The sequence below is a fragment of the Chelonoidis abingdonii genome, chromosome 6, assembly GCF_003597395.2.
Source record: "Chelonoidis abingdonii isolate Lonesome George chromosome 6, CheloAbing_2.0, whole genome shotgun sequence".
Lineage (NCBI taxonomy): Eukaryota > Metazoa > Chordata > Testudines > Testudinidae > Chelonoidis > Chelonoidis abingdonii.
This window is the reverse complement of record NC_133774.1, coordinates 106,756,751-106,769,845: the sequence shown is the minus strand read 5'-3', so window position 1 is coordinate 106,769,845 and position 13,095 is coordinate 106,756,751. Positions and strand designations below refer to the sequence as shown.

General features: G+C 39.3%; 1 protein-coding gene across 7 annotated transcripts in view; it reads left to right on the top strand.

Moving 5' to 3' along the window:
• Positions 1-13,095, top strand: part of DENND4C (DENN domain containing 4C) — a 134,045-nt gene that overhangs the window by 11,920 nt on the left and 109,030 nt on the right. The window contains exon 1 of one of the 7 annotated variants that reach the window (XM_075067307.1): positions 3,206-3,408. The exons of the other annotated variants lie outside the window; for them this stretch is intronic. The gene's annotated coding sequence lies outside the window, so the exon portion shown is untranslated. Of the gene's footprint in view, positions 1-3,205; positions 3,409-13,095 lie in introns of those variants that run through there. 7 annotated transcript variants of the gene reach the window in all.

Below are 13,095 nucleotides of genomic sequence, written 5' to 3'. Positions count from 1 at the left end.
TTATATTTCAAAGGGCTTGTCTTCGCCAGGAAGCTTAATTATATTTAAACAGGACTTTTGAAAAACAACTGAGTTGTGACAAGATGCAGAACACTACTTGTCAAGATCAGCATCATGCCACCTAACTCAATTGTTTAAACGCAGTTTTTAAACACAAACTTTCTAGTGAAGATGAGACTTGTGTGTAAACTGGCATAGTGACGTCAACCTGAGGTCTTGTCTATGAACTTTATTTTTTTAAGTTGGTATAGCTGCACCAATTTAAACACCTATAGTAGTTGTGTTTCACCAGTGTAAACGGTGACTTGCCCCATTGCAGCTTACCCTTACAATTAGTTATTAGGTGCAAAATAACTTGAGGCTTGTCTACAGGAACAGTTAGTTCGTGGCAAGCTGCGGTGTCACCCTATCCCTATATGAGCATGTTGTGCTCTAACAGCATATTAATGTCCTTTGCTCTAGTCTTCTGTGAAACAGGACAAGATCAGGGTGCATTAACTAACTGCAGGTGCACATGGGCATTAAAGAATGGCAGGTTAGTGTGGAGTAGGTTCCCCTAGCTTGCCAAAACTAAACATTCAGGTATAAAAAGCCCACCACTGCAGACAATCTGAAATAAAACACTTAGATGTGTGAACTACTCCTATCAATATCAGTGGATATTAACAGTGAAACTTAACAAGGATAACTTAAGTGTCAACAATTAACTTTCACTGCTGGGTGAAAAATGCCAGAAGAAGAATTATCCATATCTTGGACATATGCACAGTCTACTGCATCTCACATGGGTGGATTGGAAGATCATTACATCCTTTTTTTTCCTAATTTAGTCCTTGTGCAAATGCCTGGGGATTCCAGCTTGTGAGTGTGGTGCACCTCTGAACCATTGGAGTCATTCGACTCTTGACGACTTTTTCTTCCCTGCTTTATTTTCTTTTAAGGCCACTATATTTGACTTTCATCAATAGAGATTTTAGTAACAGCAAGGAATCCTCATCTTTAAAAAATGTAGCTATCTGACTTATTACATAATATAATGAGCAGGGCATCTGCCAACCTTTCAAAAGATCACCAGTAGAGCAGCAAGTGCTTCTCATTAAACAGTGGTTCTCAAACTTTTTGTGTTTGTGGACCATTTTTATAAAGATCCTCTTGTGGACTACTTTCTTCCCAATCCTTGCAGTAGCCATAATGTTTGGTTAGATGAAAAAGTAATCTTAGGGTGGCATTAATGAGACAAGATGAAACTGTGTTATTTAAGTAATGGGGTACAGCTGTTTGGCCATGACCTCCTTCCCTCCCCACCTTTTTCTCTCCTTGGCTGGGAGACTTCAGACTTACTGGTACTAAATCTCCCCTTACTGCTTCCAGGTGCTCCTGGAATCTGTGCAGGTCACTTTACAATTTGGTTTTGTTGTCTTGCAGTTCCTATAGCTCTAATTTTGATGTGATTGGACAACTTGTCTGAACTTACCTGATGGCAAAAACAGACAGAAAGCAGCTGTGTAGGGTGGTGAGGATAGGTGTTTGGGATAGTTTTGTTCCTTTCCCAGCTTTTTATTTGGGTGGAATGGAGGGTCAATAAAACCTCTAAAATCCTTGTCCTCTTGGACCTGGTTACAAGTATCAGCATATGTTGCTTTTTGAAGACTGACAGATGCTTTGTCACTGTGACAAAGCTATTTGCATAGCAGTGCTTCTGTGGTCCAGACTCATGGTCCATAGACATCTGCTCAAACACTGATGTAAGAGCTTCCATCTCAAAGCTGTTAGTTGTATCTTATAAATTATATAATAGCATAAATGCTGATGAGTGATGCACTAATACAAGCAACAGTAACTGGATTTTCCAGCAATCTAGGAGAAAATCTGTTTGAAGATACAGTTGTTTCTCACAGAACAGCACCCTTATTCAGAACTTTTTTTGTTTTCCTATCTCTTATGAATAACAATTCCTACTTATTAGAAGTAAGGGCCATATATCATGGACCACCTTCTCCCCAACAGTTGACAATTGTCTCTTTGTTAATATAATCAAAATTTGTGAAAGTTCTTGAGAACCCCTGAAGTGTGCTTGAAACCTTAACTTAAAATGTTCAGGTTAATGTTTATGTAAAAACATTATATTCTCTAGTAACTTCTCCCCCATTGCATATTCACGGCCCTGATTTCCCCTTACACCCCCCCCATCCCAATCAACTTAATCAAATGAAAGTGTATCTGAGAGAAGAACTCGGGCCAGTGGATATCTAAGTCGTCATTTGATAGCATTGTTGATAATCAAAAGTCACTCACTAACTCATATTGCAAATTTAAAGTGCTCATAAAGCAATAGCTTTAACAGTTATAAACATTCTGTGCAGGAAGTGCAGAATTTGTTGACTTGTTCTAAGCATCAGTGTTGTTTCTTAGTTTCTTGGATAAAAAATTAGTATTCAAATCTCTTCTGATTTTACTGTGTGCTTCCACAATGACATAGTCAAAAACATAAGTCTTTATGGAACTCCATGGTGAAATAGCACAAAACCACATCACCAACACTAATGCTATTGTTTTGCCACTATTTTAAAGTCCTATAAATAGTATTGTAATACAAAACAGAGTGTAAAATTTGTCCCGGGCATGTGTAAAATCAATGTTTCAACTGCCTAATTCTATTTTGTAATGTAATAATTTTTTTTTTTTTTTTTTTGTAACCTGGCCCAGAGAATCCAGTGAGGATTTGGACACTTGGAATGTTTCAATTTGTGAAGTTCAGCCTCTTTATGCATATTTTTTTTAAAAAAAGTCCAGTTTCACAGATTTTTTTTCTCTCAAATTATTGAAAAGGTCTTAATCACTTTATCAATTAACTCTGTACTGAGAGTATAATCTGCTGGGGAGGAAAATGTTTTCTGAAGGTTTGGGGCATTTAGAAACTGGGATGTGGAGAGGTGGGGTGGTGGTGGTAGGGATGGAGCTGAAGCCACAACACTCTTAACAGTAGCATTTAGTACCATGCACCAGAATGAATAATGTGTTCTTAGTTATCGCAGGCTAAGTTTCAAATCCCTTGGAACTAGTTTTTTTTTTTTTTTTTTTCCGTTTTCCAATCTGTCTCAAAGGATGCTCTGACTTAAAGATCTCTCTTTTAGAAAGTTGATATATATCCAGAAATGCTTATAATATGAATCAGAGAGGTTTCCAGAGTGACTCACAAAAAATCTCTGCTCTAGTCACCTATTTACAGTTAAGATTTTTTTTTAAACACTACATAATTGAGTCTGTATTTCTTTAAGGTAAAAATCCTTGTACATACTTTGGACACACAGATATAAAAATACAGCTATACTTGACTGAAGAACAAAATCTTGAATTTCACCTCTTCAGCATAACAAGATAAATGTTTCTCCCTAAACCTGCAGGAAGGTAAACATTAGTGTTGGTTTTCTGATCCGTGCAATGCAAATGTTACGTTACATGATGTGCAGCTTGGTGCATGCAAATTCCATCACATTGTTTGTTTGTCTCTCCTGTTTTGAGTAGCTGCTTGCATTTGATACAAGTGCCTAATTCAATGATCAATGAATTGACTGCACACAGAGTTCTGTCTCCTCCCTCTTGTTTAAATTGTGAATTGGTAATGTTTAAAAGTCATGCTCCAAGTATGTATATAAAGCCTGGTTGTAATTAGGAATTTCTGCTTAGATTATAGTTTTGAAGTTCCAGCAAGCAAGTAAAATAATCATGGATTAAAAAATTACTAAATCTCTTGTCCCTGTCCTGTGGTGTATTTGACTTTGAAATCAAACTTTTTTATTAAATCAGATGTTTTCTAAGGATGCATATCACCCCAGCAATGTCAGAGTTTCTGTTAAGCGCAAACAAAAAAGTAAAGGATACAATGAAATTTGGTCCTTTTATTTGCCTTCTGCTTTTTGAGCATTTAGGGTGCACTGGGGTCCCATTTTGGAGCTTTCTCCACAGCCCCGAGGATGAGAGACTGACTTTTTCTTTAGGAATGAAGGCTGAAATCATCACATATCCACTTGGCACAAGGAGTTGGGGCTTTAAGGAAAATAATACGTATGAGACTCACGGAAAAAAATCATGTGTTGGCAACACTGCCCACTGCTTCCAACATATTAACCTGTAGCTTGATGGGCTTTTCAATCTTGTTAAGCCAATTCAGTTGACAAGCACACTCCCTCTTTGCATATCATATAGGGCTCCCAGTGCTCAGTTTTGTTTATTATGTTACTCAGAAAAACTGTGGCATACAGTATGAGGTTAGGCCATCGGGTGTGCACAGTATACAAATTTAGCCACTTCTGAAGGGGCACTTCCTGTGCCCCCCACCGTCGGAGGAGCTACGTCTTCTCAGTGCCAGCGGAGCTTACTATTGCTCTCTCCGTCCCCCTGTGGCCCTGGTGGACCTGGCTGTCCCCCAGCAGCTGGAGGAGCTGGATCTCCCCCCACCACTGCCTCAGGGCTGGAAGATCTTTCCTCTCCCGCTCTGGCCCAGGGACAGAGGAGCTGGCTCTTCCTGCTACAGTCAGTGGAGATGGCTCTCCTTCTCCGTCCCGACCCTCCCGTGCTACGGCCCAAGAGCCAGTGGAGCGATCATTTCCTGACCCGGCCCCAGAGGAGTTCTGTGTCCTCACTGATTTTGGGGTAGGGGCTGTACCCCTACTTGCACCCCCCACGCATGCCCTGGAGGGCCATGCTTTCAGAGGTGCTCAGTATCCAAAACCAATTTAATTGATTGATTTTTAAAAAGAGTTGGCTAGAGTTACCTCAGGGCTGACTGATCATATGGGAGATACCTATAAAGGGCAGCGTTAATCCTGTCTGCAAATTTTTTATCTTGAAATTCTTCCACAGACTGAGTAATGCAAGTTATGCTTAACTTTTGTTTTTTATAACAGTTCATCACTTATCTGATACATTGTGAATACTAAAGTAGATAAGCACACATGTTGAATTGAAATTCTCAAATTTTTTCAGTCATTTTTTAGTTTTGTATAGCTGACTTATACAATACAGTTGTCAGGGATACAACAGTACCGTAAGGAATACTGTTGTTTGGGGGCTGAGTGAAACCTTGTTGAAGCTGGTGGATATAATGGTCATCTTTCATTTGGGATAAATGTAAAAACAAGTTAAACCTCTTTGTGAAATAGGTAGGTGAAACAATAGGAGTCATCACCCAAAACAGACCATATGGAAGGCCAGTCAGGAATCTGAGCTATGTGGGAGGAGGGGTCTTCTTGGGGCCTGGGTATTGTTTGATGGAGTGGGGTGAGAGTCAAATCAAGAAGCAAGAGGAAATGCCACAGGAACAGTCAGAAGGCAGCAGGGAATCCCTAGAGAGAGCTTGTAACTTGATCTTGAGAAAAAAGCTAAGAGAGATTTTGGGTAGAGTGCTGTCTGGAAGGAGGCTTGGAGTAGTAAGCAAAGAAATTATCTTCTGCTATTTTGATTCTTACTGTGTTCAGGGAAATGGAATATTGTGTAGGTTCTTCATAAGTAAACAAGATTGCATCAAAGAAATACTAGTTTCTCCTTCTTTTGGGCACTTTACACCTTCCTCTGAAGCATCAGTGTTGGAGACAGGATACTGGTCTTGATGGACCACAGGTCTGACAATTCCCAACTTTTCATTGTGTGTGAATGCTTGTGATTGTTTTTCCCTTTATCTATTATTATTGAGAAGTCAATTTAAAAGTGGATGAATTGATGCACACTATAACATCCGGATCAAATTATTCTGGTTCATCTCTCTCTCTAAATTTTTTTGTTTAAATTTTTAGAAGGTCTAAGAAGTATATATGTATAACAAAGAATTTGTTGTCAAATCTGCCTATGTAATGCAGCACCAATAACCGATCTTTGACTTTTTTTCCTTTTAATAAATAATACATATTTTTCCCAATTTTAGTGAAAACTCTTTGTAGCCTGATTTCCCTCTCTTCCCTTCTTTCTCTCCGAATATGAGAATAAAACCTAAACAAGAATGAAGGGTTTTTGTGTGTGTGGTGGTTTTTTTTGTTTGTTTGTTCCCTGAAGTTCCTAATATTGATGTAGCTGGTCTTGTCAGAATTATTTGAAAGTGACATGTAATGTTTTCTTTTTATTTTTAGAGAGACTTGGGTCTTGGAACTTGTTCCTTGTGGGTAGAACCTCCAGTTATGGATAAATTGCTGGGTTAAGGCTTTGACAAGAATAAATTGAACAAAACTGTACTCTTGACACACATGCAGTGACATAATCTGACTATTGTTTTTCAGTATGGAGATTGCAACAGGTGAATAAACACTGCTTACTAAGGCTACGTCTACACTACAGGATAAATTCGAATTAGCTTAAACCGATTTTATAAAACAGATGATATAAAGTCGATTGTGCGCGTCCACACTAAGCACATTAATTCAGTGGTGTGCGTCCATGGTCCGAGGCTAGCATCGATTTCTGGAGCGGTGCACTGTGGGTAGCTACTGTAAAATAATGAGGCCAATAATATTGATTTCCGTCCACACTAACACTATTCCGATATAGTAATATCGATTTTAGCATTACTCCTCTTGTTTTGTAGGAGTATAGAAATCGATTTAAAGAGCCCTTTAAATCGATATAAAGAGCAGTGTAGTGTGGACGGGTGCAGCGTTAAATTGATTTAACGCTGTTAAAATCGGTTTAACAGTGTAGTGTAGACCAGGCCTAAGGATTGAAGTGAGCAAGTCTTACACTAAGGGCCCGTCTACGCATGGAATTACTCGGGGATAGCCATTCCTGAATAACTCCATGTGTGGACCAACCTTTAAACACACAGATTATCACTGTATTGCTTTAAAGACATAAAACCTTTGTTGCCTCAGTAATGCTGTTTACCATAAGATTTCCTTTATTTTCCTTTCCCACTCCCTTCTTCCTCTAACACTGTTTTTGGCAAGTTTACTTTAATCTGTCATCCATTAATGTATTCCATCTGTTGATAGCTTGCCGGATCATGTAGGATAAATCTGTGATAGAAAATGTAGTGGTTTATTAGACCTATAACTAAGTCTTCTTCATTCACTATTATCCCAGTAATAGAAATAAAATGAGAGATGTGGGTGAAAAGCCCCTTTACAAAAGTGACCCCTTTTAATAACAAAAAGGGAAGAGGGAGAAAAAAGCTCCTGGTAAGAGGAAAAATTTAGATACATTTTTAGGAAAAGAAATTATACAGAATATACTCTTATATGCTGCCTGACTGAAATAGTTCTATAACCCTGAGATAATTGCTACCTCACTGCCAATTGCTCATTTGAAGATGTGTGATTTTTTTCCCCCACTAATAGAAGGATATGGTCAGAGTTAAGTAAGAGACCAAAACCAGTTTGACATAAATTGACTGACAGAGCATTTAGTGTATATTTCCATGTTCAGCCAATTGACATAACAGCAAGAAGAGTGATTTTTAGAAGAGCAAATTGCAATGCCTGCTGTGAGGTGCAGTAAACAAAAACGCATGCCACATCTGTATTGTATCAGTATATACGCTGGTTTCTCTAGGAATATCATGCACCATCTCTTCCGCACCCTCCTGCCCCCAGTTACCAGATTATTAGAAAATAAAAACCAGATGGAAAACTTTTTGGGACAGAGATTCAGGTTTTTAGCATACTAATCTTGACCAAGTCCCTTTTAAAATATGAAGCTTTTTCATGTATTTAAGCTTTTGATAGGTATATTTAAGTTTTATATATAAGTATACCTTGATTGAGAAATTAAAATGCAACTTACCTTCTTTTTATAGAATACTGTAAAGTAAATGTTTCCTGAGTTGAACTCGGAATTCAGTTAATCTGGGCTAGAGATACTTTGTGTAGTGCACATACATACAAAAGGGAATGTTGGTCTCAAAATCTAGGCACCTGCCCAGAGCACTATCGCTACTAGTGTATTAGCTCTGCATTGTGGAAATCTGTTTAAATTCTCTAGGAAGTCTTCCTTTACCATGTGTTACAGCTAGCACAATGACAACTTCTTAAGAGAATCTACCACAGAATGATGATTTATTTTTTTTTAAATGAAGGATGAGGAAATTTGAGTGGACTCATGTCTCCAGTTTGGAACTGAAATGCTTGTAACTGTATCTGGGTTAGGCAACATAGCTGCAGAACAAATATTATGTGAACAGTTCTAGTCCTGTTTAGTTCAATCGGACTAATGCACATGTGTAACTTTACTAATATGAGAATTTTGTAGGATCAAGCCTTCTGTGGTAGTTCTGGTTAGTAATTTGTTTGCATATACAAGGAAACACAGTTCAGTTGGCTAGACTCTTTTTTCAAGACAATGGTATAAAATAAACTTTAGAGCTAACTGGTCCCTACCAATAAGTGAACACAATTTTTATATCTTAAATTCAGATCTTATCTACAATGGGTATCTTCCCTCTGAACAGGAATTCTTCAACAGGGGTGAAAGTGGGCCAGTACAGGCCAGTACTCTGTACCGGTAAGAACCCGCACTGGCCCATACCCAGCCTGTCGGCAGCCTTGCTGGATGGGCTGGATCCGGCCTGTGGGCCATAGTTTGCGCACCCCTGGACTAGATGATCAGAGAGGTCCTTTTGTGGCCTTATAATTCATTATGACTTTAAAATGGTTGGGATGCAAGGCCCTTCATTTTCAGTTTTTATTTTGTTTACAATTTCCTGTGAATTCATCCGTGTTTATTACCTAAATTAAAAATGTGAAAAACCACTGCAAAACATTTACTTTATAGCTTTCTGGGTTAATATTGATGGTCTGCAGGACAGCAGAAAAAAACAAAAAACATTAAATATAGAAAAGAACTAAAAGTGAAAGCAGTTTAATGCAGTGGTTTATTTCATGAACTGTACATTAACAGTACATACACACACACATATTTGTGCATTTATCTTCCACTACACTGCCATACTTTGACAGCCTTGTTTTTATACTTAGACTAGCTTATTAACAAATACATTACATTAAGTAGATGTATTGGATTTCCTTAACATAATCAACATTTTCTAGGGCTGTTAAGCGATTAAAAAAAAAAATCAGTTATGATGATGATAATAGAATACCATTTAAATATTTCTGGGTTTTTCTACATTTTCAAATATATTGATTTCAATTATAACACAAAATACAAAGTGTACAGTGTTCACTTTATATTACATATATTTGCACTGTAAAGAACTAAAACATCTTTTTTTCAATTTACCTAATACAAGTACTGAAGTGTAATTTTTTTATCATGAAAGTTGAACTTACAAATGCAGAATTGGGAACAAAAAAACTGCATTCAAAAATAAAACAATGTAAAACTTTAGAGCCTACAAGTCCATTCAATACTAGTTCTCGTTCAACCAATCGCTAAGACAAACAAGTTTGTTTAGAGATAATGCTGCCTGCTTCTCGTTTGTCACCTGCAAGTGAGAACAGGCATTCTCATGACACTGTTGTAGCCAGCATCGCAAGATATTTACATGCCAGATGTGCTAAAGATTCATATGTCCCTTCATGCTTTAACCACCATTCCAGAGGACATGCATCCATGCTGATGATGGGTTCTGCTCAATAATGATCCAAAGCACTGCAGCTTGACAAACATTTATTTTTGTCATCTTAGTCAGATGCCACCAGCAGAAGGCTGATTTTCTCTTTTGGTGGTTTGGGTTCTATAGTTTTCACATTGGAGTGTAGAGCACGTTTCAGATTTTGGAAGGCACTTAAGATTCTTAAACCTTGTATCAAGTGCTGTAGCTGGCTTCAGAAATCTCACATTGATACTTTTTCTCACATTGCTCCCCATGGTGCTGCGGGCCCCGTGCCGCTCTCAGAAGCCAAGAACGGGAAACTGCTGCCAATGGGAGCTTTGGGAAAGGGACCTGGAGGCGTGGCAAGGGCAGCGCACGCAGAGCCCTCCGCCACCCCTCCTGCAGGGGCCACATCGCTTCCTGGAGCGGCGCAGGGCTGGGGACAGAGCAGGCATGCAGGGAGTCTGCCCTGGCCCCACTGTGTGCCGCTGCCACCCTGGAGCCGCTTTAGGTAAGCGGTGCTGGCTGGAGCCCGAATGCCTCCTGCACCCCGTCCCATAACTTCCTGCACTAAGCCCCCTGCCTGTATCTAACAGCCCTCCTGCACGCAAACCCCCTTCCCTGAGCCCCTTCATACACTCCACACCCCTCCTCTGCTCCAATCCCTTGCCCTGAGCCCTTTTCTGCATCCTCTCCCACACCCCAACCCCCTGCCCCGGCCCTGCATACAATTTCCCACCCAGATGTGTTCACGCCAATGCCAAATAGAGGTATTATATAACCTCCCTTCTTCTAATTAATATTCCCCTATTTATATGTAATAGAGCTTCAAACTATACCATAGAATCTCTGTGAATAGAAATTCCACGCTAGGATAATAAGAGCATAGCAGTAGAAATATATTACCATTCACCTGGTGAAGATGGTGACAGTGATTGTGAATTGCTCAGGCTGATTAGAGGCTACAAAAACAGAAAAGCCAATAATAATAGATGAAAAATTACTATCTCCATATTTCCAGGTACATGTCACCTCAGGATGGGATGCAGAGATGAAATTTCTAGATATCAGGAATGGCTGCTTCTTGGAGCAGCTAGTCCTGGAACCCACAAGGAGAGTGGCAATTGTCAGTTTAGTCTTAAGTGGAGTACAGGATCTGGTCCAGGCAATGAATATAGCTGAACAGTTTTATAGTAGTGATGATAATGTAATTAAATTTGAGATCCTTGTAGGAGGGGAATAGCAAAGAAACCCACAACAGTAGGATTTACCCTCAAAAAGGGGAATAATATATATAATAATTTTTTTAAAAAAAGGGGAAGCTAGTTAAATGGAGAGGAATGATCACAAATAAAATGTCTGCAAGCGGTGTGGAAACTATTTAAAAACATAATAGAGGCTGAAACTAAATGTATTTTCCCCCCTCGCCCCACAAAACCAGTGTAAAAAAAGACAATTAGAGGCAAAATGGCATTCTTTAAAAATTGAAGTTGAATTCCACTGAGGAAAATAGTAAGGAGCATAAACGCTAAAAAGTCAAGTGTACTTGGGGAGGCCAAAAGAGAATTTGAAGAGCAATTAGCAAAAACTAACAGCAGAAAATATTTGAAGAGCATCAGAAGCAGAAAGCCTGCAAAACCATCAGTGGGGCCAATGGATGATCAAGGTGGTAAAAGAGCATTCAGGGAAGATAAGACGGTTGTGGAGAAGCTAAATGAATCTCCCCCCCCCCCCCCCCCCCCATCAGTTTTCACTGAAGAGGATGTGAGGACAGATTCCCAAATTAGAGCCATACTTTTTTAGGTGACAAATTGGAGGAACTGTCCCATATTGAGATGTCAGTAGAGGAGGTTTTTGGAACAGATTGATACATTAAATAGTAATAAGTCACCAGGACCTGATGGTATTCACTCAAGATTTCTGAAGGAACTCATATATGAAATTACAGAACTATTAACTGTGGTATGTAACCTATTGCTTAAAGCAGCCTCTGTACAGATGACTAGAGGATAACTAATGTAATACTGACTTTTAAAAAGGGATCCAGGGCAAACCTCGCATTTACTGGATGGTAAGCCTAACTTTAGTATGAGGAAAATTGGTTGAAATTATAGTAAAAAACAGAATTATCAGACACATAGATGAACACTGTATGTAGAGGAAGTGTCAACACAGCTTTTGTAAAGGGAAATCATGCCCCACTGTTAGACTTCCCTGAGATTGTTGTCAAGCATGTGGACAAAAGTGATCCAATGGATATAGTGTACTTGGAGTCTCAGAAAGCCTTTGACAAGGTCCTTTTACCACAGGTGTTTAAGCAGAGTAAGAACTCAGGGGATAAGGAGGAAAGCTCCTATCATTGATCAATAATGGATTAAAAGATAAGTAACAAAGGGTAGCAATAAATGCTCAGTTTTTACAAAGGAAAGTGGCAAATAGCGGGGTGCCTCATAGATCTGTACTGGGACTAGTGCTGTTCAACATATTCATAGTTGATCTGGAAAATGGGGTATATAGTGAGATGGCAAAGTTTGCAGACAATACAAAGTTACTCAAGATAGTTAAGTCCAAAGCTGACTGTGAAGAGTTGCAAAGGAATCACACAACTGGTTGTCTGGGCAGCGAAATGGCAGATGGCATTTATTAACACTTAATTTCAAATAATACATATTGCAAAACATAATCCCAGGAAAATCTCAACTACCTTGACTGCTTCATCCCATCCTTCAACAGCATCAAATGCCAGTTCTGAGGTTTTGTTGAGAGTCCAGACTACCCAATGACCAGGTTTATCAGCTTCAGCAACTTAACACCCCCCCCCCCCCCCCCCCCCCCCCCGCATTTTGGATATCTCCCTCTCTCTCACCAAGCATGGCAGGTTGTAACATCAGACAGAAGAGTACTAGATGCCATTACTTTGCATTATACTATCAAATTTAACACCATCCTGCCCTTCCAACCTCCTTCCCTGTTCTTCAGGGGCCCCTCTCATAAGCAATTGCTGAAACAAGAGATCTCAGCACTCTTAAGTCTAGAAGCCATAGAGCCAGTCCCACTTCAACACAGGTGAAAAGGGTTCTATTCAAGGTATTTTCTGATAACAATGAGAAAACGTGGGTTGGAGGCTGATACCGGATCTCAGACAATTGAACAAGCATGTCAAATGCCTGAAATACAGGATGTCCCTAGCAACTATAATTTACTCCTTGGAATTAGGAATTGGTTTGTAACCCTTGACCTCAAAGATGCCTACCTCCACATAGTGATTCCTTCTCACAAATGATTTTTTCATTTCACTTTCAATCACGATCATAACAGGTGTTGGGTTCCTACCCTTCAGCTGTCATCTGCCTTAAGTGTTCTAAAAAATCATGGAAATCAGAGCTGCCTACCTCCTTCATCTAGGAATAACTGTCTTTGACTGGCCCCCTCAGGGATCAGTCATGTTAGAGGGTATAGTCAGCTGTTCATACAACAGCTTCACTATTCCGATGTCTAGGCCTGCAGATAAATCTCAAGAAATTGATCTTGATCCCTACACAATGAATTATTTATAG